Source organism: Hyla sarda, unplaced genomic scaffold (assembly GCF_029499605.1).
Source record: "Hyla sarda isolate aHylSar1 unplaced genomic scaffold, aHylSar1.hap1 scaffold_537, whole genome shotgun sequence".
Taxonomy (NCBI): domain Eukaryota; kingdom Metazoa; phylum Chordata; class Amphibia; order Anura; family Hylidae; genus Hyla; species Hyla sarda.
The window spans coordinates 124,681-151,404 of record NW_026610548.1 but is presented as its reverse complement, the minus strand read 5'-3'; the positions used below and the strand labels follow the sequence as shown (position 1 = coordinate 151,404).

The 26,724-nt window shown below is 45.8% G+C and overlaps 9 non-coding genes and 1 pseudogene across 9 annotated transcripts; all 10 read right to left on the bottom strand.

The window, feature by feature from the left end:
• Window positions 1–1,591: 1,591 nt before the first annotated feature.
• Window positions 1,592–1,782, bottom strand: LOC130339143 (U2 spliceosomal RNA). Its single transcript, XR_008879562.1, has one exon. It is a non-coding gene; the product is annotated as a U2 spliceosomal RNA (small nuclear RNA).
• Window positions 1,783–3,836: 2,054 nt separating this feature from the next.
• On the bottom strand, window positions 3,837–4,027 carry LOC130339142 (U2 spliceosomal RNA). Its single transcript, XR_008879561.1, has one exon. It is a non-coding gene; the product is annotated as a U2 spliceosomal RNA (small nuclear RNA).
• Window positions 4,028–6,112: 2,085 nt separating this feature from the next.
• LOC130339141 (U2 spliceosomal RNA) lies at window positions 6,113–6,303 on the bottom strand. Its single transcript, XR_008879560.1, has one exon. It is a non-coding gene; the product is annotated as a U2 spliceosomal RNA (small nuclear RNA).
• A 2,075-nt stretch (window positions 6,304–8,378) lies between these two features.
• Window positions 8,379–8,569, bottom strand: LOC130339140 (U2 spliceosomal RNA). Its single transcript, XR_008879559.1, has one exon. It is a non-coding gene; the product is annotated as a U2 spliceosomal RNA (small nuclear RNA).
• Window positions 8,570–10,647: 2,078 nt separating this feature from the next.
• On the bottom strand, window positions 10,648–10,833 carry LOC130339186 (U2 spliceosomal RNA). The gene has a single exon (XR_008879601.1). It is a non-coding gene; the product is annotated as a U2 spliceosomal RNA (small nuclear RNA).
• Window positions 10,834–16,222: 5,389 nt separating this feature from the next.
• LOC130339190 (U2 spliceosomal RNA) lies at window positions 16,223–16,440 on the bottom strand (annotated as a pseudogene).
• Window positions 16,441–18,505: 2,065 nt separating this feature from the next.
• LOC130339139 (U2 spliceosomal RNA) lies at window positions 18,506–18,696 on the bottom strand. Its single transcript, XR_008879558.1, has one exon. It is a non-coding gene; the product is annotated as a U2 spliceosomal RNA (small nuclear RNA).
• Window positions 18,697–20,777: 2,081 nt separating this feature from the next.
• On the bottom strand, window positions 20,778–20,968 carry LOC130339138 (U2 spliceosomal RNA). Its single transcript, XR_008879557.1, has one exon. It is a non-coding gene; the product is annotated as a U2 spliceosomal RNA (small nuclear RNA).
• A 2,082-nt stretch (window positions 20,969–23,050) lies between these two features.
• On the bottom strand, window positions 23,051–23,241 carry LOC130339137 (U2 spliceosomal RNA). The gene has a single exon (XR_008879556.1). It is a non-coding gene; the product is annotated as a U2 spliceosomal RNA (small nuclear RNA).
• Window positions 23,242–25,326: 2,085 nt separating this feature from the next.
• On the bottom strand, window positions 25,327–25,517 carry LOC130339135 (U2 spliceosomal RNA). Its single transcript, XR_008879554.1, has one exon. It is a non-coding gene; the product is annotated as a U2 spliceosomal RNA (small nuclear RNA).
• Between the last annotated feature and the right edge of the window lie 1,207 nt (window positions 25,518–26,724).

Genomic DNA, 26,724 nt, shown 5'->3' with positions numbered 1-26,724 from the left:
GCTCCTCATAAAGCTGTCGCTGCTGTGAAGGTTCTAGGTGACATCACAAATCCCTATGGTTACATACACAACAAAGCTGGGTTGTTGTTGTTTACACTCTGCAAGGCCTGTGGAAGTGAGTGACATCATAGCACTGTAGTTCTGAGGGTTCTAGATGGATGCAACAATCTCCTGTTGCTTCTATGAAGGCCATAATAGACGACATCACCAAACAGCTCCATAGTCACATACACAGCAAAGGAGAGATGTTGTTTACACCTAGTGATGTCAGTGGTATTGAGTGACATCACAGCACAGTGCTAAGGCTCCTGGGCCTGGACACAGCAGCGGCTGCAATATCTCAACGGAGAATACGTTTATATATATGTGTGTGTGTGCGCGTATATATATATATATATATATATATATATATATATATATATATATATTTCTCCGCCGAAATCACTTTTAAACCCATTTCCACCTTTTTTTCCCTTCTCTTCCTCTTACTTTTTTTTCACGTTTTTTTACGTTTTTCTCCTTTTCGCCTCTTTTCTGGGCGTATTATTCTTCTTTTTCTTCTTTTTTTTCGTCTAATGCATACCCCATCAGTGCAGCAATGCTTATTCAATACCGCCAGCAGATGGAGACACTGGGGGATAATTTTCTAAGGATTTATACTGATTTTTCCTGTCTGAATTTGTCGCACAGAAAGTTGCAGGCCAAATATGTGTGACATTTCTGCGACTTTAGCTTCTAGAGCATTTTTACAACATTATACATAGGTGCTGAATACATAAAAAGCGACTGTTCAGCGACAGACAAGTCGCATCGGCTGAAAGTAGGCCAGAATGTCAGTCCATGTTGGAGCAGGTTTAGATACAGTCTAAAGTATAGATCTCAAAGTCTGTGCACAGAATTTAGCAAGGGCCTCGCACCTTCTGATGCATCAGGTAGGTGCACAATAGCATAGCCTAACCCTCTGTACTTTGGTCTATATTGATGCGGGACATAGACAGCCAGCTGATGACCAATCCATTAGTGCAATGGATGGCTGGAAGCATTTGTCTTTGCCTTTGCAATACCACAGAAGCAATGCATGGTCAATGTACAGCAATGACACACCTGTGTGAACAGCCAGGAGACCCCCCCCCCATGTTATGTTACATAGTTACATAGTTAGTACGGTCGAAAAAAGACATATGTCCATCAAGTTCAACCAGGGAATTAAGGGGTAGGGGTGTGGCGCGATATTGGGGAAGGGATGAGATTTTATATTTCTTCATAAGCATTAATCTTATTTTGTCAATTAGGAACATTCAGCACCCACCCGCTATCAAGGCAGCTGCCTATCATGTCATGCCCTACCTGCACAGGTGTGCTGGCTACTCAAATGATCCAATTAAGGAGGCCATTTAGTCAGCAGCAGCAGAAGTCCTGTGCCTGGACGCTCCAACAGCGGCCAGACACAAGCAGAAGCAGCAGAAGCAGCAGCAGCAGCACCACCTTTTGTTTTTTGGCTGCAGCAGCAAGGCCCACAGGGCTGGCTAGCTGGCTAGCCAGCAAGCAGGTAGCAATGAAAGTAGGAATCTTTCTTTTTAACCCTGTAAGGGGGTGGTGCACTGTACCCGAAGATACTGCCATATCGGGTCAATGCATAGGGCGACGGAAGCAAGCTTCGAAATCGGCCCCCGTTCTCAAAAATCCATTTAATATATGGTCCCCAGATAGGGGACGTATCAGATATTAAACTGATAAGAACAGATACTACACTTGATCTTAGCCAAAAGGCCGAGAAGCGATAACCGTGAAAGGGGCGGGCCCAACAAGGTCCCCTTCATGGGCACTATCACTGCTTGCTGTCAGGGAGGCTGCCAGACAATTTTCCATGCACACTCTGGGCTGGGGGGCAGTCAACCACCAGTACACACAGCAGAACCTAAACCCATACCATTATTGCTAAGCAGCAAGACAGGGGCCCATTGCACTCCCACGGGGCCTTTTTAAATGCAATCCATAACCCGGATTTGCCAGGAACCCTTCTTACTCCTCCTACTTGCATGTGACACTGGGCTTAGGATCTGCATAGGAAACACACACACAAGCACACACCTACCTTTGTTGCCTGCAGATGCCTCCTTGGCTGTCCCCAAACGGTATCAAACCAACACCCACGGGAAGCTGTAAGCATAGAGGACATGCCTGCACCCCATTGGACTTACCTGTGTGGGTTAAATCCGGGTTATTTGACAACCTATGGCGGTGATGGTTCTGCTCAGGCAGAGCAGTGCTGATGCTCCTCATAAAGCTGTCGCTGCTGTGAAGGTTCTAGGTGACATCACAAATCCCTATGGTTACATACACAACAAAGCTGGGTTGTTGTTGTTTACACTCTGCAAGGCCTGTGGAAGTGAGTGACATCATAGCACTGTAGTTCTGAGGGTTCTAGATGGATGCAACAATCTCCTGTTGCTTCTATGAAGGCCATAATAGACGACATCACCAAACAGCTCCATAGTCACATACACAGCAAAGGAGAGATGTTGTTTACACCTAGTGATGTCAGTGGTATTGAGTGACATCACAGCACAGTGCTAAGGCTCCTGGGCCTGGACACAGCAGCGGCTGCAATATCTCAACGGAGAATACGTTTATATATATGTGTGTGTGTGCGCGTATATATATATATATATTTCTCCGCCGAAATCACTTTTAAACCCATTTCCACCTTTTTTTCCCTTCTCTTCCTCTTACTTTTTTTTCACGTTTTTTTACGTTTTTCTCCTTTTCGCCTCTTTTCTGGGCGTATTATTCTTCTTTTTCTTCTTTTTTTTCGTCTAATGCATACCCCATCAGTGCAGCAATGCTTATTCAATACCGCCAGCAGATGGAGACACTGGGGGATAATTTTCTAAGGATTTATACTGATTTTTCCTGTCTGAATTTGTCGCACAGAAAGTTGCAGGCCAAATATGTGTGACATTTCTGCGACTTTAGCTTCTAGAGCATTTTTACAACATTATACATAGGTGCTGAATACATAAAAAGCGACTGTTCAGCGACAGACAAGTCGCATCGGCTGAAAGTAGGCCAGAATGTCAGTCCATGTTGGAGCAGGTTTAGATACAGTCTAAAGTATAGATCTCAAAGTCTGTGCACAGAATTTAGCAAGGGCCTCGCACCTTCTGATGCATCAGGTAGGTGCACAATAGCATAGCCTAACCCTCTGTACTTTGGTCTATATTGATGCGGGACATAGACAGCCAGCTGATGACCAATCCATTAGTGCAATGGATGGCTGGAAGCATTTGTCTTTGCCTTTGCAATACCACAGAAGCAATGCATGGTCAATGTACAGCAATGACACACCTGTGTGAACAGCCAGGAGACCCCCCCCCCCATGTTATGTTACATAGTTACATAGTTAGTACGGTCGAAAAAAGACATATGTCCATCAAGTTCAACCAGGGAATTAAGGGGTAGGGGTGTGGCGCGATATTGGGGAAGGGATGAGATTTTATATTTCTTCATAAGCATTAATCTTATTTTGTCAATTAGGAACATTCAGCACCCACCCGCTATCAAGGCAGCTGCCTATCATGTCATGCCCTACCTGCACAGGTGTGCTGGCTACTCAAATGATCCAATTAAGGAGGCCATTTAGTCAGCAGCAGCAGAAGTCCTGTGCCTGGACGCTCCAACAGCGGCCAGACACAAGCAGAAGCAGCAGAAGCAGCAGCAGCAGCACCACCTTTTGTTTTTTGGCTGCAGCAGCAAGGCCCACAGGGCTGGCTAGCTGGCTAGCCAGCAAGCAGGTAGCAATGAAAGTAGGAATCTTTCTTTTTAACCCTGTAAGGGGGTGGTGCACTGTACCCGAAGATACTGCCATATCGGGTCAATGCATAGGGCGACGGAAGCAAGCTTCGAAATCGGCCCCCGTTCTCAAAAATCCATTTAATATATGGTCCCCAGATAGGGGACGTATCAGATATTAAACTGATAAGAACAGATACTACACTTGATCTTAGCCAAAAGGCCGAGAAGCGATAACCGTGAAAGGGGCGGGCCCAACAAGGTCCCCTTCATGGGCACTATCACTGCTTGCTGTCAGGGAGGCTGCCAGACAATTTTCCATGCACACTCTGGGCTGGGGGGCAGTCAACCACCAGTACACACAGCAGAACCTAAACCCATACCATTATTGCTAAGCAGCAAGACAGGGGCCCATTGCACTCCCACGGGGCCTTTTTAAATGCAATCCATAACCCGGATTTGCCAGGAACCCTTCTTACTCCTCCTACTTGCATGTGACACTGGGCTTAGGATCTGCATAGGAAACACACACACAAGCACACACCTACCTTTGTTGCCTGCAGATGCCTCCTTGGCTGTCCCCAAACGGTATCAAACCAACACCCACGGGAAGCTGTAAGCATAGAGGACATGCCTGCACCCCATTGGACTTACCTGTGTGGGTTAAATCCGGGTTATTTGACAACCTATGGCGGTGATGGTTCTGCTCAGGCAGAGCAGTGCTGATGCTCCTCATAAAGCTGTCGCTGCTGTGAAGGTTCTAGGTGACATCACAAATCCCTATGGTTACATACACAACAAAGCTGGGTTGTTGTTGTTTACACTCTGCAAGGCCTGTGGAAGTGAGTGACATCATAGCACTGTAGTTCTGAGGGTTCTAGATGGATGCAACAATCTCCTGTTGCTTCTATGAAGGCCATAATAGACGACATCACCAAACAGCTCCATAGTCACATACACAGCAAAGGAGAGATGTTGTTTACACCTAGTGATGTCAGTGGTATTGAGTGACATCACAGCACAGTGCTAAGGCTCCTGGGCCTGGACACAGCAGCGGCTGCAATATCTCAACGGAGAATACGTTTATATATATGTGTGTGTGTGCGCGTATATATATATATATATATATATATATATATATATATATATATATATATTTCTCCGCCGAAATCACTTTTAAACCCATTTCCACCTTTTTTTCCCTTCTCTTCCTCTTACTTTTTTTTCACGTTTTTTTACGTTTTTCTCCTTTTCGCCTCTTTTCTGGGCGTATTATTCTTCTTTTTCTTCTTTTTTTTCGTCTAATGCATACCCCATCAGTGCAGCAATGCTTATTCAATACCGCCAGCAGATGGAGACACTGGGGGATAATTTTCTAAGGATTTATACTGATTTTTCCTGTCTGAATTTGTCGCACAGAAAGTTGCAGGCCAAATATGTGTGACATTTCTGCGACTTTAGCTTCTAGAGCATTTTTACAACATTATACATAGGTGCTGAATACATAAAAAGCGACTGTTCAGCGACAGACAAGTCGCATCGGCTGAAAGTAGGCCAGAATGTCAGTCCATGTTGGAGCAGGTTTAGATACAGTCTAAAGTATAGATCTCAAAGTCTGTGCACAGAATTTAGCAAGGGCCTCGCACCTTCTGATGCATCAGGTAGGTGCACAATAGCATAGCCTAACCCTCTGTACTTTGGTCTATATTGATGCGGGACATAGACAGCCAGCTGATGACCAATCCATTAGTGCAATGGATGGCTGGAAGCATTTGTCTTTGCCTTTGCAATACCACAGAAGCAATGCATGGTCAATGTACAGCAATGACACACCTGTGTGAACAGCCAGGAGACCCCCCCCCCATGTTATGTTACATAGTTACATAGTTAGTACGGTCGAAAAAAGACATATGTCCATCAAGTTCAACCAGGGAATTAAGGGGTAGGGGTGTGGCGCGAAATTGGGGAAGGGATGAGATTTTATATTTCTTCATAAGCATTAATCTTATTTTGTCAATTAGGAACATTCAGCACCCACCCGCTATCAAGGCAGCTGCCTATCATGTCATGCCCTACCTGCACAGGTGTGCTGGCTACTCAAATGATCCAATTAAGGAGGCCATTTAGTCAGCAGCAGCAGAAGTCCTGTGCCTGGACGCTCCAACAGCGGCCAGACACAAGCAGAAGCAGCAGAAGCAGCAGCAGCAGCACCACCTTTTGTTTTTTGGCTGCAGCAGCAAGGCCCACAGGGCTGGCTAGCTGGCTAGCCAGCAAGCAGGTAGCAATGAAAGTAGGAATCTTTCTTTTTAACCCTGTAAGGGGGTGGTGCACTGTACCCGAAGATACTGCCATATCGGGTCAATGCATAGGGCGACGGAAGCAAGCTTCGAAATCGGCCCCCGTTCTCAAAAATCCATTTAATATATGGTCCCCAGATAGGGGACGTATCAGATATTAAACTGATAAGAACAGATACTACACTTGATCTTAGCCAAAAGGCCGAGAAGCGATAACCGTGAAAGGGGCGGGCCCAACAAGGTCCCCTTCATGGGCACTATCACTGCTTGCTGTCAGGGAGGCTGCCAGACAATTTTCCATGCACACTCTGGGCTGGGGGGCAGTCAACCACCAGTACACACAGCAGAACCTAAACCCATACCATTATTGCTAAGCAGCAAGACAGGGGCCCATTGCACTCCCACGGGGCCTTTTTAAATGCAATCCATAACCCGGATTTGCCAGGAACCCTTCTTACTCCTCCTACTTGCATGTGACACTGGGCTTAGGATCTGCATAGGAAACACACACACAAGCACACACCTACCTTTGTTGCCTGCAGATGCCTCCTTGGCTGTCCCCAAACGGTATCAAACCAACACCCACGGGAAGCTGTAAGCATAGAGGACATGCCTGCACCCCATTGGACTTACCTGTGTGGGTTAAATCCGGGTTATTTGACAACCTATGGCGGTGATGGTTCTGCTCAGGCAGAGCAGTGCTGATGCTCCTCATAAAGCTGTCGCTGCTGTGAAGGTTCTAGGTGACATCACAAATCCCTATGGTTACATACACAACAAAGCTGGGTTGTTGTTGTTTACACTCTGCAAGGCCTGTGGAAGTGAGTGACATCATAGCACTGTAGTTCTGAGGGTTCTAGATGGATGCAACAATCTCCTGTTGCTTCTATGAAGGCCATAATAGACGACATCACCAAACAGCTCCATAGTCACATACACAGCAAAGGAGAGATGTTGTTTACACCTAGTGATGTCAGTGGTATTGAGTGACATCACAGCACAGTGCTAAGGCTCCTGGGCCTGGACACAGCAGCGGCTGCAATATCTCAACGGAGAATACGTTTATATATATGTGTGTGTGTGCGCATATATATATATATATATATATATATATATATATATATATATATTTCTCCGCCGAAATCACTTTTAAACCCATTTCCACCTTTTTTTCCCTTCTCTTCCTCTTACTTTTTTTTCACGTTTTTTTACGTTTTTCTCCTTTTCGCCTCTTTTCTGGGCGTATTATTCTTCTTTTTCTTCTTTTTTTTCGTCTAATGCATACCCCATCAGTGCAGCAATGCTTATTCAATACCGCCAGCAGATGGAGACACTGGGGGATAATTTTCTAAGGATTTATACTGATTTTTCCTGTCTGAATTTGTCGCACAGAAAGTTGCAGGCCAAATATGTGTGACATTTCTGCGACTTTAGCTTCTAGAGCATTTTTACAACATTATACATAGGTGCTGAATACATAAAAAGCGACTGTTCAGCGACAGACAAGTCGCATCGGCTGAAAGTAGGCCAGAATGTCAGTCCATGTTGGAGCAGGTTTAGATACAGTCTAAAGTATAGATCTCAAAGTCTGTGCACAGAATTTAGCAAGGGCCTCGCACCTTCTGATGCATCAGGTAGGTGCACAATAGCATAGCCTAACCCTCTGTACTTTGGTCTATATTGATGCGGGACATAGACAGCCAGCTGATGACCAATCCATTAGTGCAATGGATGGCTGGAAGCATTTGTCTTTGCCTTTGCAATACCACAGAAGCAATGCATGGTCAATGTACAGCAATGACACACCTGTGTGAACAGCCAGGAGACCCCCCCCCCCCCCCATGTTATGTTACATAGTTACATAGTTAGTACGGTCGAAAAAAGACATATGTCCATCAAGTTCAACCAGGGAATTAAGGGGTAGGGGTGTGGCGCGATATTGGGGAAGGGATGAGATTTTATATTTCTTCATAAGCATTAATCTTATTTTGTCAATTAGGAACATTCAGCACCCACCCGCTATCAAGGCAGCTGCCTATCATGTCATGCCCTACCTGCACAGGTGTGCTGGCTACTCAAATGATCCAATTAAGGAGGCCATTTAGTCAGCAGCAGCAGAAGTCCTGTGCCTGGACGCTCCAACAGCGGCCAGACACAAGCAGAAGCAGCAGCAGCAGCACCACCTTTTGTTTTTTGGCTGCAGCAGCAAGGCCCACAGGGCTGGCTAGCTGGCTAGCCAGCAAGCAGGTAGCAATGAAAGTAGGAATCTTTCTTTTTAACCCTGTAAGGGGGTGGTGCACTGTACCCGAAGATACTGCCATATCGGGTCAATGCATAGGGCGACGGAAGCAAGCTTCGAAATCGGCCCCCGTTCTCAAAAATCCATTTAATATATGGTCCCCAGATAGGGGACGTATCAGATATTAAACTGATAAGAACAGATACTACACTTGATCTTAGCCAAAAGGCCGAGAAGCGATAACCGTGAAAGGGGCGGGCCCAACAAGGTCCCCTTCATGGGCACTATCACTGCTTGCTGTCAGGGAGGCTGCCAGACAATTTTCCATGCACACTCTGGGCTGGGGGGCAGTCAACCACCAGTACACACAGCAGAACCTAAACCCATACCATTATTGCTAAGCAGCAAGACAGGGGCCCATTGCACTCCCACGGGGCCTTTTTAAATGCAATCCATAACCCGGATTTGCCAGGAACCCTTCTTACTCCTCCTACTTGCATGTGACACTGGGCTTAGGATCTGCATAGGAAACACACACACAAGCACACACCTACCTTTGTTGCCTGCAGATGCCTCCTTGGCTGTCCCCAAACGGTATCAAACCAACACCCACGGGAAGCTGTAAGCATAGAGGACATGCCTGCACCCCATTGGACTTACCTGTGTGGGTTAAATCCGGGTTATTTGACAACCTATGGCGGTGATGGTTCTGCTCAGGCAGAGCAGTGCTGATGCTCCTCATAAAGCTGTCGCTGCTGTGAAGGTTCTAGGTGACATCACAAATCCCTATGGTTACATACACAACAAAGCTGGGTTGTTGTTGTTTACACTCTGCAAGGCCTGTGGAAGTGAGTGACATCATAGCACTGTAGTTCTGAGGGTTCTAGATGGATGCAACAATCTCCTGTTGCTTCTATGAAGGCCATAATAGACGACATCACCAAACAGCTCCATAGTCACATACACAGCAAAGGAGAGATGTTGTTTACACCTAGTGATGTCAGTGGTATTGAGTGACATCACAGCACAGTGCTAAGGCTCCTGGGCCTGGACACAGCAGCGGCTGCAATATCTCAACGGAGAATACGTTTATATATATGTGTGTGTGTGCGCGTATATATATATATATATATATATATATATATATATATATATATTCTCCGCCGAAATCACTTTTAAACCCATTTCCACCTTTTTTTCCCTTCTCTTCCTCTTACTTTTTTTTCACGTTTTTTTACGTTTTTCTCCTTTTCGCCTCTTTTCTGGGCGTATTATTCTTCTTTTTCTTCTTTTTTTTCGTCTAATGCATACCCCATCAGTGCAGCAATGCTTATTCAATACCGCCAGCAGATGGAGACACTGGGGGATAATTTTCTAAGGATTTATACTGATTTTTCCTGTCTGAATTTGTCGCACAGAAAGTTGCAGGCCAAATATGTGTGACATTTCTGCGACTTTAGCTTCTAGAGCATTTTTACAACATTATACATAGGTGCTGAATACATAAAAAGCGACTGTTCAGCGACAGACAAGTCGCATCGGCTGAAAGTAGGCCAGAATGTCAGTCCATGTTGGAGCAGGTTTAGATACAGTCTAAAGTATAGATCTCAAAGTCTGTGCACAGAATTTAGCAAGGGCCTCGCACCTTCTGATGCATCAGGTAGGTGCACAATAGCATAGCCTAACCCTCTGTACTTTGGTCTATATTGATGCGGGACATAGACAGCCAGCTGATGACCAATCCATTAGTGCAATGGATGGCTGGAAGCATTTGTCTTTGCCTTTGCAATACCACAGAAGCAATGCATGGTCAATGTACAGCAATGACACACCTGTGTGAACAGCCAGGAGACCCCCCCCCCATGTTATGTTACATAGTTACATAGTTAGTACGGTCGAAAAAAGACATATGTCCATCAAGTTCAACCAGGGAATTAAGGGGTAGGGGTGTGGCGCGATATTGGGGAAGGGATGAGATTTTATATTTCTTCATAAGCATTAATCTTATTTTGTCAATTAGGAACATTCAGCACCCACCCGCTATCAAGGCAGCTGCCTATCATGTCATGCCCTACCTGCACAGGTGTGCTGGCTACTCAAATGATCCAATTAAGGAGGCCATTTAGTCAGCAGCAGCAGAAGTCCTGTGCCTGGACGCTCCAACAGCGGCCAGACACAAGCAGAAGCAGCAGAAGCAGCAGCAGCAGCACCACCTTTTGTTTTTTGGCTGCAGCAGCAAGGCCCACAGGGCTGGCTAGCTGGCTAGCCAGCAAGCAGGTAGCAATGAAAGTAGGAATCTTTCTTTTTAACCCTGTAAGGGGGTGGTGCACTGTACCCGAAGATACTGCCATATCGGGTCAATGCATAGGGCGACGGAAGCAAGCTTCGAAATCGGCCCCCGTTCTCAAAAATCCATTTAATATATGGTCCCCAGATAGGGGACGTATCAGATATTAAACTGATAAGAACAGATAAGGTTTCAACAAAATTTTATTGAATAAATAAGAAACCATACAAAATTTAAAATGCAAAATAATAAAAGGTTCACAAAAGTTTTAAAATACAAATAATAAAACCAGTAATAAAAGGAGAAAAAATAAAAATGGCAGGATAAAACATTATACAAATGTCATAAAAACTGATTATACTGTTATTTCGTTCCATAGAGGCAGACACCACATGGATGCTGCCTCGCTGGCCCCCAACTGTTTCTTGTCTCTTAGGTAATAGATGTACATCTCACTCAGGGCCAGCTTTATACAGTTTTTAACATCAATAAAATCATGTTTAAAAAGTAAGATGTTCCTAACTTTCCAGATGGCATTTTTAAAACAATTAATAATCATCCAGCAGATCATCTGCTGTTTAAAATTGGGGCAGTTAAAAAGACCGTAAAAGACACATTCGTGATTAAAATCTTTTAGGCCGCAGGCCCACTTCAAAAGTGGGCCTACCTTCCTCCAAAGCTCCCGTGCAAAAGGGCAGTTCCAAAATATGTGCAGCACCGTTTCGTCCACTCCGCAGCCATCTCTCGGGCACTTGGCTCTCGCCACCAGTCCTCGCCTGTGCTGGAACTCACGAGTAGGGAGGCACTGGTGGACGATTGCCCAGGCAAGATCCCTGTGTACATTCGCCAGAAACTTCCCGTACACGTTCCGCCATACCTTTTTGGATCTTGCCTGTGTGAAATTGGACACTGCCAGGGTAACCTCACTCCGCCTGAGGACCTTTGATACCTTTCTCTGGTCCCCCAGTATGTCAGGCTCCAAATCTTGGAGACCTAGGAGCCTGACTGTCTTTTCCAACACCACATAATGTTTTGGGGGACACAGAAGCACCGGAGCGTTCAGAGGGATGCGCAACCATCTTTTAAAAACCATGCCCGCAGCGTACCTTAAAAAGCAGCTAAAAATGCCATCGGATTTAATAATTTTAAAACAGAAACAGAAATACTTTATGTAAAAGAAAGTAAAAAGGTTAGGAACATCTTTCCCGCCATTATCTTTACTTTTGTACATAAAATCACGCTTTAATTTCTCCATTTTTGAACCCCATAAAAAAGTAAAAACAATTCTAGTTACTTTTTTAATGTATAAAATAGATGGAGGAAATACCATGGCAATGTATAGCATAATAGGGAGTAAAACCATCTTTATTATTAAAATCTTCCCCTCCATGGTAAGGTTTCTAAGATTCCACATTAAAATCTTCTTCTCCATCTTAGCTATAGCTGAATCCCAGTTAGGGCTCCCATCATTGACCTGGTTAAAAACAATACCTAAAACTTTAATTTGATCCTGTTGCATTGTGACTCCTGGGGTGATGGATGAATCCCAGGAGCCAATATAAAAACAGTCACATTTATCTGTGTTTAGCTTAAAACCAGAGACCTCGCAGAAATAGCTGGTGTTCCTCAATGCCCCCCTCATGGATGGAGAGTCCGGGCACAGTATGGTGACATCATCCATGTACCCCAACACCTTTAGATGGGTCCCTCCTCCACCAGGTATCGGTACGCCTCTTACTACCCGGTCTTTTCTGAGGAGGGCCATCAGTGGTTCGATTGCGCAAATAAAAAGGAGTGGGGACAGGGGGCAGCCCTGTTTGACACCTGATAAAAGAGGAACACCGCTGGTTAAAAAGCCATTAACAGAGACTTGACTAAAACAGGATCGGTATAAAAGCATGATTCGGCTTAAAATCGTTTCAGGCACTGCCATCTTTTTAAGAACTAAAAACAGGTATTCATGGGAGACCCTATCAAAGGCTTTTTCAAAGTCTAAGGATAAAATTGCTACAGTTTGATTTCTATCCTTAAAATACCATAAAACATCTCTTAAAATATTTAGGGATTCAGCTATAGACCTTCCAGGTACCCCACAAACCTGATTTGGGTGAATTAATTTATGAATAAAAGGTTTAAAACGGACAGCTAATAACTTGGCTAAAACTTTATAATCGACATTTAAAAGTGTGATGGGGCGCCAATTTTTTAGCATATCCTTTTCACCCTTTTTAAAAAGTAATGATACAATCCCCCTCCTCCAGGAAGGGGGAAGTTCATTAACAATAAAAGTTTCTTTATACAATAAAACCATATCATCCTTTAAAATATCCCAAAAAGCTAAATAAAATTCGATGGGTAAACCATCTTCCCCAGGGGCCTTCCCACTAGAAAAACTTTTAAAAACAAATAAAAGTTCATCTAAGTTAAGATCACGGGATAAAACCTCCTGGTCTAAAACATCTAGCTTAAAATCAAGGGAATTAAGAACATGTTCTAAAAAGGATGGATTAAGATCTTTCTTATTAAAAAGAAGCTGGTAGAAGTTAAAAACTGCATCTAACATGCCTTTTGGAGTGGATTCACCCTCAAGGTTTTGGATGATATCCCTCCTATTCATCACTTTTTTAAAAAAGAAACGGGAACATTTCTCGCCCTCCTCCAGGTGCTGCACATGTGAGTTAAAAATGATTTGTTTCCCTTTCTTTTCTATGGCATGTTTTATTTCAGTTTTAAGGTTTAAAATATCATTTTCTACATCCATACCAGCTTCTTTCAATTTAAAAAGTACATTTAAACGCATGTTAAGAACATAAAACCACTGTTTTTCCATTTTTGCCTTCTTCTTACCTGCTTTGATAAAAAAAAATCTGATTTTAGATTTGGTGCCCTCCCACCAGTGCAGCATAGGCTCGTGGGGTTTTCTTTGTGATTGCCAGCATTGGTAGGTCCGCACAAACTCCTCTTTTATCTCAGGGTCCTCTAGGAGTGTGGTGTTTAATCTCCAGAGGCCCCTTTTTGCTTTTTGCTCCCCCTCTAGCTCCAGGCCCACCAAGAGGAGCTTATGATCAGAGAAGATATTCTGCTCGAGCGTGCATTTCAGGGGTTTAAAAGCTCTAGAGGAAAAAATAAAATCGATTCTGGAGCTCACTCTTCCATTGGACCATGTGGCACCCGGGTCCTCCGGCAAGAGATCCTTCCAGCAATCTTTCAAATTAAAATCATCAATAAAATTTTTAAGCAGGTAAGAAGTGCGGTCTTTACGATTAATATCCCCACCCTGCCGGTGTTCCCCATCACGTATGCAGTTAAAATCACCTCCCACCAGCAGGGGGGAAGACCCAACACAAAACAGTGGTAAAATTTCAAATAGTTCTGCCCGCTCCTGTTTATCAGGAGGGGCATACACATTTAAAACACGAATTAAAAGTCCATTAAAATATAGATGAATTAAAAGAGCTCTGCCAGGCACAATCTCAGTTACTGTATGAATAGAAAAGGACTGGCCTCGGCAGAGCAGCCCAACACCCACAGAACGACAGTCATTTGCACCGGACCATATGGATGGGCCCAGCTTCCAGTCTTCTTTTAAGTCTTTATAGTCCATTTTACTAGGGATTCCACATTCTTGTAGCAGGCAAAGGTCAAAGTCACATGTCTCTAGATAAGAAAATAAAGCAGCCCTGCGATCAGGGCTCTTTAAGGACCTCACATTGAGTGAGGCAATTTTTACAGGGATAGGCATAGTTTATGGAGAGTCCGTGCTTGGAGAATCAAAGTCAATAATAAGCTGCGTACCGTCATCCCCCGCCTGCGGGGTCATCAGCTCCTTGATGTTCTGAGGGTCGGAGCTTGAGATCGATGATGCCCCGACCCTGAGCTCGCTCTCGTCCGAACTACGGCACGCCGCTTTCCTTTGAATGTCTTCCTCTTCTTCTTCTCTTTGTCTTTTAAATGTCACACTGCTGTCCATATCCTCTGTGTTGCTCTCACTCGATGTAATCTCTGGCCCCCGGCTGATGGATCTGCGTCTTCTTTCATCATTTGACGACTGGAACTGCTGCACAGGGGCCTGTGAGGCCTCTTTTCCGGAACCTTTGCCGCTACCTTGGGAAGTTTTCATCGCTTGTTCCCCAGCAAGCGTTGCTGAGGACTGTTGCTCCAACTTCCCCATCGATCGACGATGGCCAGTTTTACCCACCGGGTCCACTGCTGGCGGGGCAGCAAACCCTGGTTTGGCGCCACTTGTCTTCTTGGCCCTGTCCTGTATAGGCGGAGTAACAGGACCGGGCTCAGACCTGGCCACCTGGCTCCCCTTCCGGCGGGCTTTCACCGGGGCCTCTTCGTCCGGAGCAGGGCGACCCTGGGCCAAGCCAGTACCTGGCTTATGCTGCAATTTTGGGTCCACTTTTGCCCCCACCGAGGCCCGTCGGCTGCCACCCGCCACAGGTGAGCCCCCTTCAGAAGTTTCGGCGGGCTCTTGAGCCAGGTAGGAAGTCGATCGACGTCTTTCAATTTCCCGGGCAGTAAACTCGATCACCCGCCCGGGCTTCGTGGAATCCCCATGGCCTCCCCCTAGCACTACCACCGGTGGGCCCCCCGATGGAGCACCAGAGGTCTTGGGCCTGGACCCATCAGTACCTGCCATCTGGGGTTTGGGCATCTTAAAAAAGGACGTCTTTTGTCCTGTCCCCTCTTTGGGTGGGCCCAGCCTTGACCCACCCATCGTAGTTTTTGCTTTATGGGGACAGGAATTAAAATCGTGTTTTTCCTCTCCGCAGAGGTTGCACCTTATCGTATGGCTACATCTTGAGGCTATGTGACCTTCTTGGCCACACCTATTGCAGCGAATCACACGCTCCGCGCCGCAGGTCTCCTGGGTGTGGCCAAACCTCAAGCAATTTCGGCAATACATAGGCATTTGAGGATAGAACAGGAAGCCCCGAACTCTCCCGATGGCAAAATTTGGGGGCGGATGGCAAAGACCCCCAATACCACCGGGATCCTTACGGAGCTTGACCCAGAACTTCCTCTTGCCGTTCCAGAACCGCACGGAGTTCAAGATTTTGTTTGCGAATCGCACCTCTTCGCAGTATCGCCGAAGAAAAGTGGCTATATCCTCCGTGGTCACATGAGGGCTGTGCATAGCCACCACCAACGGTATATGTTCCTCACCATAGAGGAACTGGAACGAAAGACCGTCGAGTCGATCGTCCCTCTGGTCCGCACCAGACAAGGTTGCATAGATGTTATCGCAACACGCCGTGGCCGTGAAGGTGACGGTATACAGGCCACGGCTTTCCTGGTCATTTAGACACAGGATGTCCTCCCTATTGAGGCGGAAGTAGTCAAGAAGAATCACCTCCGCAATGAAGCGGAGGTTCTTCAACTGACGATGGCTCTCCGACACCTCTATGCGGATGGTATTTCGCATCGACATTTCCCCAGAGGGGAAAGCCCAGGAGAACGGCATCTTCCACACCCAGGGACTAAGCCCCTTCCCCAATAGCAGCAGGGGCTCGGAATCCCGCTATAAAAGCGGAACCCTTACCCAAGGCAGAGGTCGGGGGTACCCTAGGTGCTTCCGAAGCTACAGGTAACGCTCAACGTACCGAAAATGCCTTCTGAGACACAAGGTCCCAGAGACAGGGGGATCGCAACCCGTTGTCCGTGGACTAAGCCCGCTCCCCAATAGCAGCAAGGGGGTGAAGTCCCTCCGTAAGGAGAGACAATCCCCCAAGGCCGAGAAGCGGGGTACCACAGACACCTTCCGACCAGACCAAATGCAGATACTACACTTGATCTTAGCCAAAAGGCCGAGAAGCGATAACCGTGAAAGGGGCGGGCCCAACAAGGTCCCCTTCATGGGCACTATCACTGCTTGCTGTCAGGGAGGCTGCCAGACAATTTTCCATGCACACTCTGGGCTGGGGGGCAGTCAACCACCAGTACACACAGCAGAACCTAAACCCATACCATTATTGCTAAGCAGCAAGACAGGGGCCCATTGCACTCCCACGGGGCCTTTTTAAATGCAATCCATAACCCGGATTTGCCAGGAACCCTTCTTACTCCTCCTACTTGCATGTGACACTGGGCTTAGGATCTGCATAGGAAACACACACACAAGCACACACCTACCTTTGTTGCCTGCAGATGCCTCCTTGGCTGTCCCCAAACGGTATCAAACCAACACCCACGGGAAGCTGTAAGCATAGAGGACATGCCTGCACCCCATTGGACTTACCTGTGTGGGTTAAATCCGGGTTATTTGACAACCTATGGCGGTGATGGTTCTGCTCAGGCAGAGCAGTGCTGATGCTCCTCATAAAGCTGTCGCTGCTGTGAAGGTTCTAGGTGACATCACAAATCCCTATGGTTACATACACAACAAAGCTGGGTTGTTGTTGTTTACACTCTGCAAGGCCTGTGGAAGTGAGTGACATCATAGCACTGTAGTTCTGAGGGTTCTAGATGGATGCAACAATCTCCTGTTGCTTCTATGAAGGCCATAATAGACGACATCACCAAACAGCTCCATAGTCACATACACAGCAAAGGAGAGATGTTGTTTACACCTAGTGATGTCAGTGGTATTGAGTGACATCACAGCACAGTGCTAAGGCTCCTGGGCCTGGACACAGCAGCGGCTGCAATATCTCAACGGAGAATACGTTTATATATATGTGTGTGTGTGCGCGTATATATATATATATATATATATATATATTTCTCCGCCGAAATCACTTTTAAACCCATTTCCACCTTTTTTTCCCTTCTCTTCCTCTTACTTTTTTTTCACGTTTTTTTACGTTTTTCTCCTTTTCGCCTCTTTTCTGGGCGTATTATTCTTCTTTTTCTTCTTTTTTTTCGTCTAATGCATACCCCATCAGTGCAGCAATGCTTATTCAATACCGCCAGCAGATGGAGACACTGGGGGATAATTTTCTAAGGATTTATACTGATTTTTCCTGTCTGAATTTGTCGCACAGAAAGTTGCAGGCCAAATATGTGTGACATTTCTGCGACTTTAGCTTCTAGAGCATTTTTACAACATTATACATAGGTGCTGAATACATAAAAAGCGACTGTTCAGCGACAGACAAGTCGCATCGGCTGAAAGTAGGCCAGAATGTCAGTCCATGTTGGAGCAGGTTTAGATACAGTCTAAAGTATAGATCTCAAAGTCTGTGCACAGAATTTAGCAAGGGCCTCGCACCTTCTGATGCATCAGGTAGGTGCACAATAGCATAGCCTAACCCTCTGTACTTTGGTCTATATTGATGCGGGACATAGACAGCCAGCTGATGACCAATCCATTAGTGCAATGGATGGCTGGAAGCATTTGTCTTTGCCTTTGCAATACCACAGAAGCAATGCATGGTCAATGTACAGCAATGACACACCTGTGTGAACAGCCAGGAGACCCCCCCCCCATGTTATGTTACATAGTTACATAGTTAGTACGGTCGAAAAAAGACATATGTCCATCAAGTTCAACCAGGGAATTAAGGGGTAGGGGTGTGGCGCGATATTGGGGAAGGGATGAGATTTTATATTTCTTCATAAGCATTAATCTTATTTTGTCAATTAGGAACATTCAGCACCCACCCGCTATCAAGGCAGCTGCCTATCATGTCATGCCCTACCTGCACAGGTGTGCTGGCTACTCAAATGATCCAATTAAGGAGGCCATTTAGTCAGCAGCAGCAGAAGTCCTGTGCCTGGACGCTCCAACAGCGGCCAGACACAAGCAGAAGCAGCAGAAGCAGCAGCAGCAGCACCACCTTTTGTTTTTTGGCTGCAGCAGCAAGGCCCACAGGGCTGGCTAGCTGGCTAGCCAGCAAGCAGGTAGCAATGAAAGTAGGAATCTTTCTTTTTAACCCTGTAAGGGGGTGGTGCACTGTACCCGAAGATACTGCCATATCGGGTCAATGCATAGGGCGACGGAAGCAAGCTTCGAAATCGGCCCCCGTTCTCAAAAATCCATTTAATATATGGTCCCCAGATAGGGGACGTATCAGATATTAAACTGATAAGAACAGATACTACACTTGATCTTAGCCAAAAGGCCGAGAAGCGATAACCGTGAAAGGGGCGGGCCCAACAAGGTCCCCTTCATGGGCACTATCACTGCTTGCTGTCAGGGAGGCTGCCAGACAATTTTCCATGCACACTCTGGGCTGGGGGGCAGTCAACCACCAGTACACACAGCAGAACCTAAACCCATACCATTATTGCTAAGCAGCAAGACAGGGGCCCATTGCACTCCCACGGGGCCTTTTTAAATGCAATCCATAACCCGGATTTGCCAGGAACCCTTCTTACTCCTCCTACTTGCATGTGACACTGGGCTTAGGATCTGCATAGGAAACACACACACAAGCACACACCTACCTTTGTTGCCTGCAGATGCCTCCTTGGCTGTCCCCAAACGGTATCAAACCAACACCCACGGGAAGCTGTAAGCATAGAGGACATGCCTGCACCCCATTGGACTTACCTGTGTGGGTTAAATCCGGGTTATTTGACAACCTATGGCGTTGATGGTTCTGCTCAGGCAGAGCAGTGCTGATGCTCCTCATAAAGCTGTCGCTGCTGTGAAGGTTCTAGGTGACATCACAAATCCCTATGGTTACATACACAACAAAGCTGGGTTGTTGTTGTTTACACTCTGCAAGGCCTGTGGAAGTGAGTGACATCATAGCACTGTAGTTCTGAGGGTTCTAGATGGATGCAACAATCTCCTGTTGCTTCTATGAAGGCCATAATAGACGACATCACCAAACAGCTCCATAGTCACATACACAGCAAAGGAGAGATGTTGTTTACACCTACTGATGTCAGTGGTATTGAGTGACATCACAGCACAGTGCTAAGGCTCCTGGGCCTGGACACAGCAGCGGCTGCAATATCTCAACGGAGAATACGTTTATATATATGTGTGTGTGTGCGCGTATATATATATATATATATATATATATATATATATATATATATATTCTCCGCCGAAATCACTTTTAAACCCATTTCCACCTTTTTTTCCCTTCTCTTCCTCTTACTTTTTTTTCACGTTTTTTTTACGTTTTTCTCCTTTTCGCCTCTTTTCTGGGCGTATTATTCTTCTTTTTCTTCTTTTTTTTCGTCTAATGCATACCCCATCAGTGCAGCAATGCTTATTCAATACCGCCAGCAGATGGAGACACTGGGGGATAATTTTCTAAGGATTTATACTGATTTTTCCTGTCTGAATTTGTCGCACAGAAAGTTGCAGGCCAAATATGTGTGACATTTCTGCGACTTTAGCTTCTAGAGCATTTTTACAACATTATACATAGGTGCTGAATACATAAAAAGCGACTGTTCAGCGACAGACAAGTCGCATCGGCTGAAAGTAGGCCAGAATGTCAGTCCATGTTGGAGCAGGTTTAGATACAGTCTAAAGTATAGATCTCAAAGTCTGTGCACAGAATTTAGCAAGGGCCTCGCACCTTCTGATGCATCAGGTAGGTGCACAATAGCATAGCCTAACCCTCTGTACTTTGGTCTATATTGATGCGGGACATAGACAGCCAGCTGATGACCAATCCATTAGTGCAATGGATGGCTGGAAGCATTTGTCTTTGCCTTTGCAATACCACAGAAGCAATGCATGGTCAATGTACAGCAATGACACACCTGTGTGAACAGCCAGGAGACCCCCCCCCCATGTTATGTTACATAGTTACATAGTTAGTACGGTCGAAAAAAGACATATGTCCATCAAGTTCAACCAGGGAATTAAGGGGTAGGGGTGTGGCGCGATATTGGGGAAGGGATGAGATTTTATATTTCTTCATAAGCATTAATCTTATTTTGTCAATTAGGAACATTCAGCACCCACCCGCTATCAAGGCAGCTGCCTATCATGTCATGCCCTACCTGCACAGGTGTGCTGGCTACTCAAATGATCCAATTAAGGAGGCCATTTAGTCAGCAGCAGCAGAAGTCCTGTGCCTGGACGCTCCAACAGCGGCCAGACACAAGCAGAAGCAGCAGAAGCAGCAGCAGCAGCACCACCTTTTGTTTTTTGGCTGCAGCAGCAAGGCCCACAGGGCTGGCTAGCTGGCTAGCCAGCAAGCAGGTAGCAATGAAAGTAGGAATCTTTCTTTTTAACCCTGTAAGGGGGTGGTGCACTGTACCCGAAGATACTGCCATATCGGGTCAATGCATAGGGCGACGGAAGCAAGCTTCGAAATCGGCCCCCGTTCTCAAAAATCCATTTAATATATGGTCCCCAGATAGGGGACGTATCAGATATTAAACTGATAAGAACAGATACTACACTTGATCTTAGCCAAAAGGCCGAGAAGCGATAACCGTGAAAGGGGCGGGCCCAACAAGGTCCCCTTCATGGGCACTATCACTGCTTGCTGTCAGGGAGGCTGCCAGACAATTTTCCATGCACACTCTGGGCTGGGGGGCAGTCAACCACCAGTACACACAGCAGAACCTAAACCCATACCATTATTGCTAAGCAGCAAGACAGGGGCCCATTGCACTCCCACGGGGCCTTTTTAAATGCAATCCATAACCCGGATTTGCCAGGAACCCTTCTTACTCCTCCTACTTGCATGTGACACTGGGCTTAGGATCTGCATAGGAAACACACACACAAGCACACACCTACCTTTGTTGCCTGCAGATGCCTCCTTGGCTGTCCCCAAACGGTATCAAACCAACACCCACGGGAAGCTGTAAGCATAGAGGACATGCCTGCACCCCATTGGACTTACCTGTGTGGGTTAAATCCGGGTTATTTGACAACCTATGGCGTTGATGGTTCTGCTCAGGCAGAGCAGTGCTGATGCTCCTCATAAAGCTGTCGCTGCTGTGAAGGTTCTAGGTGACATCACAAATCCCTATGGTTACATACACAACAAAGCTGGGTTGTTGTTGTTTACACTCTGCAAGGCCTGTGGAAGTGAGTGACATCATAGCACTGTAGTTCTGAGGGTTCTAGATGGATGCAACAATCTCCTGTTGCTTCTATGAAGGCCATAATAGACGACATCACCAAACAGCTCCATAGTCACATACACAGCAAAGGAGAGATGTTGTTTACACCTACTGATGTCAGTGGTATTGAGTGACATCACAGCACAGTGCTAAGGCTCCTGGGCCTGGACACAGCAGCGGCTGCAATATCTCAACGGAGAATACGTTTATATATATGTGTGTGTGTGCGCGTATATATATATATATATATATATATATATATATATATATATATATATTCTCCGCCGAAATCACTTTTAAACCCATTTCCACCTTTTTTTCCCTTCTCTTCCTCTTACTTTTTTTTCACGTTTTTTTTACGTTTTTCTCCTTTTCGCCTCTTTTCTGGGCGTATTATTCTTCTTTTTCTTCTTTTTTTTCGTCTAATGCATACCCCATCAGTGCAGCAATGCTTATTCAATACCGCCAGCAGATGGAGACACTGGGGGATAATTTTCTAAGGATTTATACTGATTTTTCCTGTCTGAATTTGTCGCACAGAAAGTTGCAGGCCAAATATGTGTGACATTTCTGCGACTTTAGCTTCTAGAGCATTTTTACAACATTATACATAGGTGCTGAATACATAAAAAGCGACTGTTCAGCGACAGACAAGTCGCATCGGCTGAAAGTAGGCCAGAATGTCAGTCCATGTTGGAGCAGGTTTAGATACAGTCTAAAGTATAGATCTCAAAGTCTGTGCACAGAATTTAGCAAGGGCCTCGCACCTTCTGATGCATCAGGTAGGTGCACAATAGCATAGCCTAACCCTCTGTACTTTGGTCTATATTGATGCGGGACATAGACAGCCAGCTGATGACCAATCCATTAGTGCAATGGATGGCTGGAAGCATTTGTCTTTGCCTTTGCAATACCACAGAAGCAATGCATGGTCAATGTACAGCAATGACACACCTGTGTGAACAGCCAGGAGACCCCCCCCCATGTTATGTTACATAGTTACATAGTTAGTACGGTCGAAAAAAGACATATGTCCATCAAGTTCAACCAGGGAATTAAGGGGTAGGGGTGTGGCGCGATATTGGGGAAGGGATGAGATTTTATATTTCTTCATAAGCATTAATCTTATTTTGTCAATTAGGAACATTCAGCACCCACCCGCTATCAAGGCAGCTGCCTATCATGTCATGCCCTACCTGCACAGGTGTGCTGGCTACTCAAATGATCCAATTAAGGAGGCCATTTAGTCAGCAGCAGCAGAAGTCCTGTGCCTGGACGCTCCAACAGCGGCCAGACACAAGCAGAAGCAGCAGAAGCAGCAGCAGCAGCACCACCTTTTGTTTTTTGGCTGCAGCAGCAAGGCCCACAGGGCTGGCTAGCTGGCTAGCCAGCAAGCAGGTAGCAATGAAAGTAGGAATCTTTCTTTTTAACCCTGTAAGGGGGTGGTGCACTGTACCCGAAGATACTGCCATATCGGGTCAATGCATAGGGCGACGGAAGCAAGCTTCGAAATCGGCCCCCGTTCTCAAAAATCCATTTAATATATGGTCCCCAGATAGGGGACGTATCAGATATTAAACTGATAAGAACAGATACTACACTTGATCTTAGCCAAAAGGCCGAGAAGCGATAACCGTGAAAGGGGCGGGCCCAACAAGGTCCCCTTCATGGGCACTATCACTGCTTGCTGTCAGGGAGGCTGCCAGACAATTTTCCATGCACACTCTGGGCTGGGGGGCAGTCAACCACCAGTACACACAGCAGAACCTAAACCCATACCATTATTGCTAAGCAGCAAGACAGGGGCCCATTGCACTCCCACGGGGCCTTTTTAAATGCAATCCATAACCCGGATTTGCCAGGAACCCTTCTTACTCCTCCTACTTGCATGTGACACTGGGCTTAGGATCTGCATAGGAAACACACACACAAGCACACACCTACCTTTGTTGCCTGCAGATGCCTCCTTGGCTGTCCCCAAACGGTATCAAACCAACACCCACGGGAAGCTGTAAGCATAGAGGACATGCCTGCACCCCATTGGACTTACCTGTGTGGGTTAAATCCGGGTTATTTGACAACCTATGGCGGTGATGGTTCTGCTCAGGCAGAGCAGTGCTGATGCTCCTCATAAAGCTGTCGCTGCTGTGAAGGTTCTAGGTGACATCACAAATCCCTATGGTTACATACACAACAAAGCTGGGTTGTTGTTGTTTACACTCTGCAAGGCCTGTGGAAGTGAGTGACATCATAGCACTGTAGTTCTGAGGGTTCTAGATGGATGCAACAATCTCCTGTTGCTTCTATGAAGGCCATAATAGACGACATCACCAAACAGCTCCATAGTCACATACACAGCAAAGGAGAGATGTTGTTTACACCTAGTGATGTCAGTGGTATTGAGTGACATCACAGCACAGTGCTAAGGCTCCTGGGCCTGGACACAGCAGCGGCTGCAATATCTCAACGGAGAATACGTTTATATATATGTGTGTGTGTGCGCGTATATATATATATATATATATATATATATATATATATATATATATATATTTCTCCGCCGAAATCACTTTTAAACCCATTTCCACCTTTTTTTCCCTTCTCTTCCTCTTACTTTTTTTTCACGTTTTTTTACGTTTTTCTCCTTTTCGCCTCTTTTCTGGGCGTATTATTCTTCTTTTTCTTCTTTTTTTTCGTCTAATGCATACCCCATCAGTGCAGCAATGCTTATTCAATACCGCCAGCAGATGGAGACACTGGGGGATAATTTTCTAAGGATTTATACTGATTTTTCCTGTCTGAATTTGTCGCACAGAAAGTTGCAGGCCAAATATGTGTGACATTTCTGCGACTTTAGCTTCTAGAGCATTTTTACAACATTATACATAGGTGCTGAATACATAAAAAGCGACTGTTCAGCGACAGACAAGTCGCATCGGCTGAAAGTAGGCCAGAATGTCAGTCCATGTTGGAGCAGGTTTAGATACAGTCTAAAGTATAGATCTCAAAGTCTGTGCACAGAATTTAGCAAGGGCCTCGCACCTTCTGATGCATCAGGTAGGTGCACAATAGCATAGCCTAACCCTCTGTACTTTGGTCTATATTGATGCGGGACATAGACAGCCAGCTGATGACCAATCCATTAGTGCAATGGATGGCTGGAAGCATTTGTCTTTGCCTTTGCAATACCACAGAAGCAATGCATGGTCAATGTACAGCAATGACACACCTGTGTGAACAGCCAGGAGACCCCCCCCCCATGTTATGTTACATAGTTACATAGTTAGTACGGTCGAAAAAAGACATATGTCCATCAAGTTCAACCAGGGAATTAAGGGGTAGGGGTGTGGCGCGATATTGGGGAAGGGATGAGATTTTATATTTCTTCATAAGCATTAATCTTATTTTGTCAATTAGGAACATTCAGCACCCACCCGCTATCAAGGCAGCTGCCTATCATGTCATGCCCTACCTGCACAGGTGTGCTGGCTACTCAAATGATCCAATTAAGGAGGCCATTTAGTCAGCAGCAGCAGAAGTCCTGTGCCTGGACGCTCCAACAGCGGCCAGACACAAGCAGAAGCAGCAGAAGCAGCAGCAGCAGCACCACCTTTTGTTTTTTGGCTGCAGCAGCAAGGCCCACAGGGCTGGCTAGCTGGCTAGCCAGCAAGCAGGTAGCAATGAAAGTAGGAATCTTTATTTTTAACCCTGTAAGGGGGTGGTGCACTGTACCCGAAGATACTGCCATATCGGGTCAATGCATAGGGCGACGGAAGCAAGCTTCGAAATCGGCCCCCGTTCTCAAAAATCCATTTAATATATGGTCCCCAGATAGGGGACGTATCAGATATTAAACTGATAAGAACAGATACTACACTTGATCTTAGCCAAAAGGCCGAGAAGCGATAACCGTGAAAGGGGCGGGCCCAACAAGGTCCCCTTCATGGGCACTATCACTGCTTGCTGTCAGGGAGGCTGCCAGACAATTTTCCATGCACACTCTGGGCTGGGGGGCAGTCAACCACCAGTACACACAGCAGAACCTAAACCCATACCATTATTGCTAAGCAGCAAGACAGGGGCCCATTGCACTCCCACGGGGCCTTTTTAAATGCAATCCATAACCCGGATTTGCCAGGAACCCTTCTTACTCCTCCTACTTGCATGTGACACTGGGCTTAGGATCTGCATAGGAAACACACACACAAGCACACACCTACCTTTGTTGCCTGCAGATGCCTCCTTGGCTGTCCCCAAACGGTATCAAACCAACACCCACGGGAAGCTGTAAGCATAGAGGACATGCCTGCACCCCATTGGACTTACCTGTGTGGGTTAAATCCGGGTTATTTGACAACCTATGGCGGTGATGGTTCTGCTCAGGCAGAGCAGTGCTGATGCTCCTCATAAAGCTGTCGCTGCTGTGAAGGTTCTAGGTGACATCACAAATCCCTATGGTTACATACACAACAAAGCTGGGTTGTTGTTGTTTACACTCTGCAAGGCCTGTGGAAGTGAGTGACATCATAGCACTGTAGTTCTGAGGGTTCTAGATGGATGCAACAATCTCCTGTTGCTTCTATGAAGGCCATAATAGACGACATCACCAAACAGCTCCATAGTCACATACACAGCAAAGGAGAGATGTTGTTTACACCTAGTGATGTCAGTGGTATTGAGTGACATCACAGCACAGTGCTAAGGCTCCTGGGCCTGGACACAGCAGCGGCTGCAATATCTCAACGGAGAATACGTTTATATATATGTGTGTGTGTGCGCGTATATATATATATATATATATATATATATATATATAATATATATATTTCTCCGCCGAAATCACTTTTAAACCCATTTCCACCTTTTTTTCCCTTCTCTTCCTCTTACTTTTTTTTCACGTTTTTTTACGTTTTTCTCCTTTTCGCCTCTTTTCTGGGCGTATTATTCTTCTTTTTCTTCTTTTTTTTCGTCTAATGCATACCCCATCAGTGCAGCAATGCTTATTCAATACCGCCAGCAGATGGAGACACTGGGGGATAATTTTCTAAGGATTTATACTGATTTTTCCTGTCTGAATTTGTCGCACAGAAAGTTGCAGGCCAAATATGTGTGAC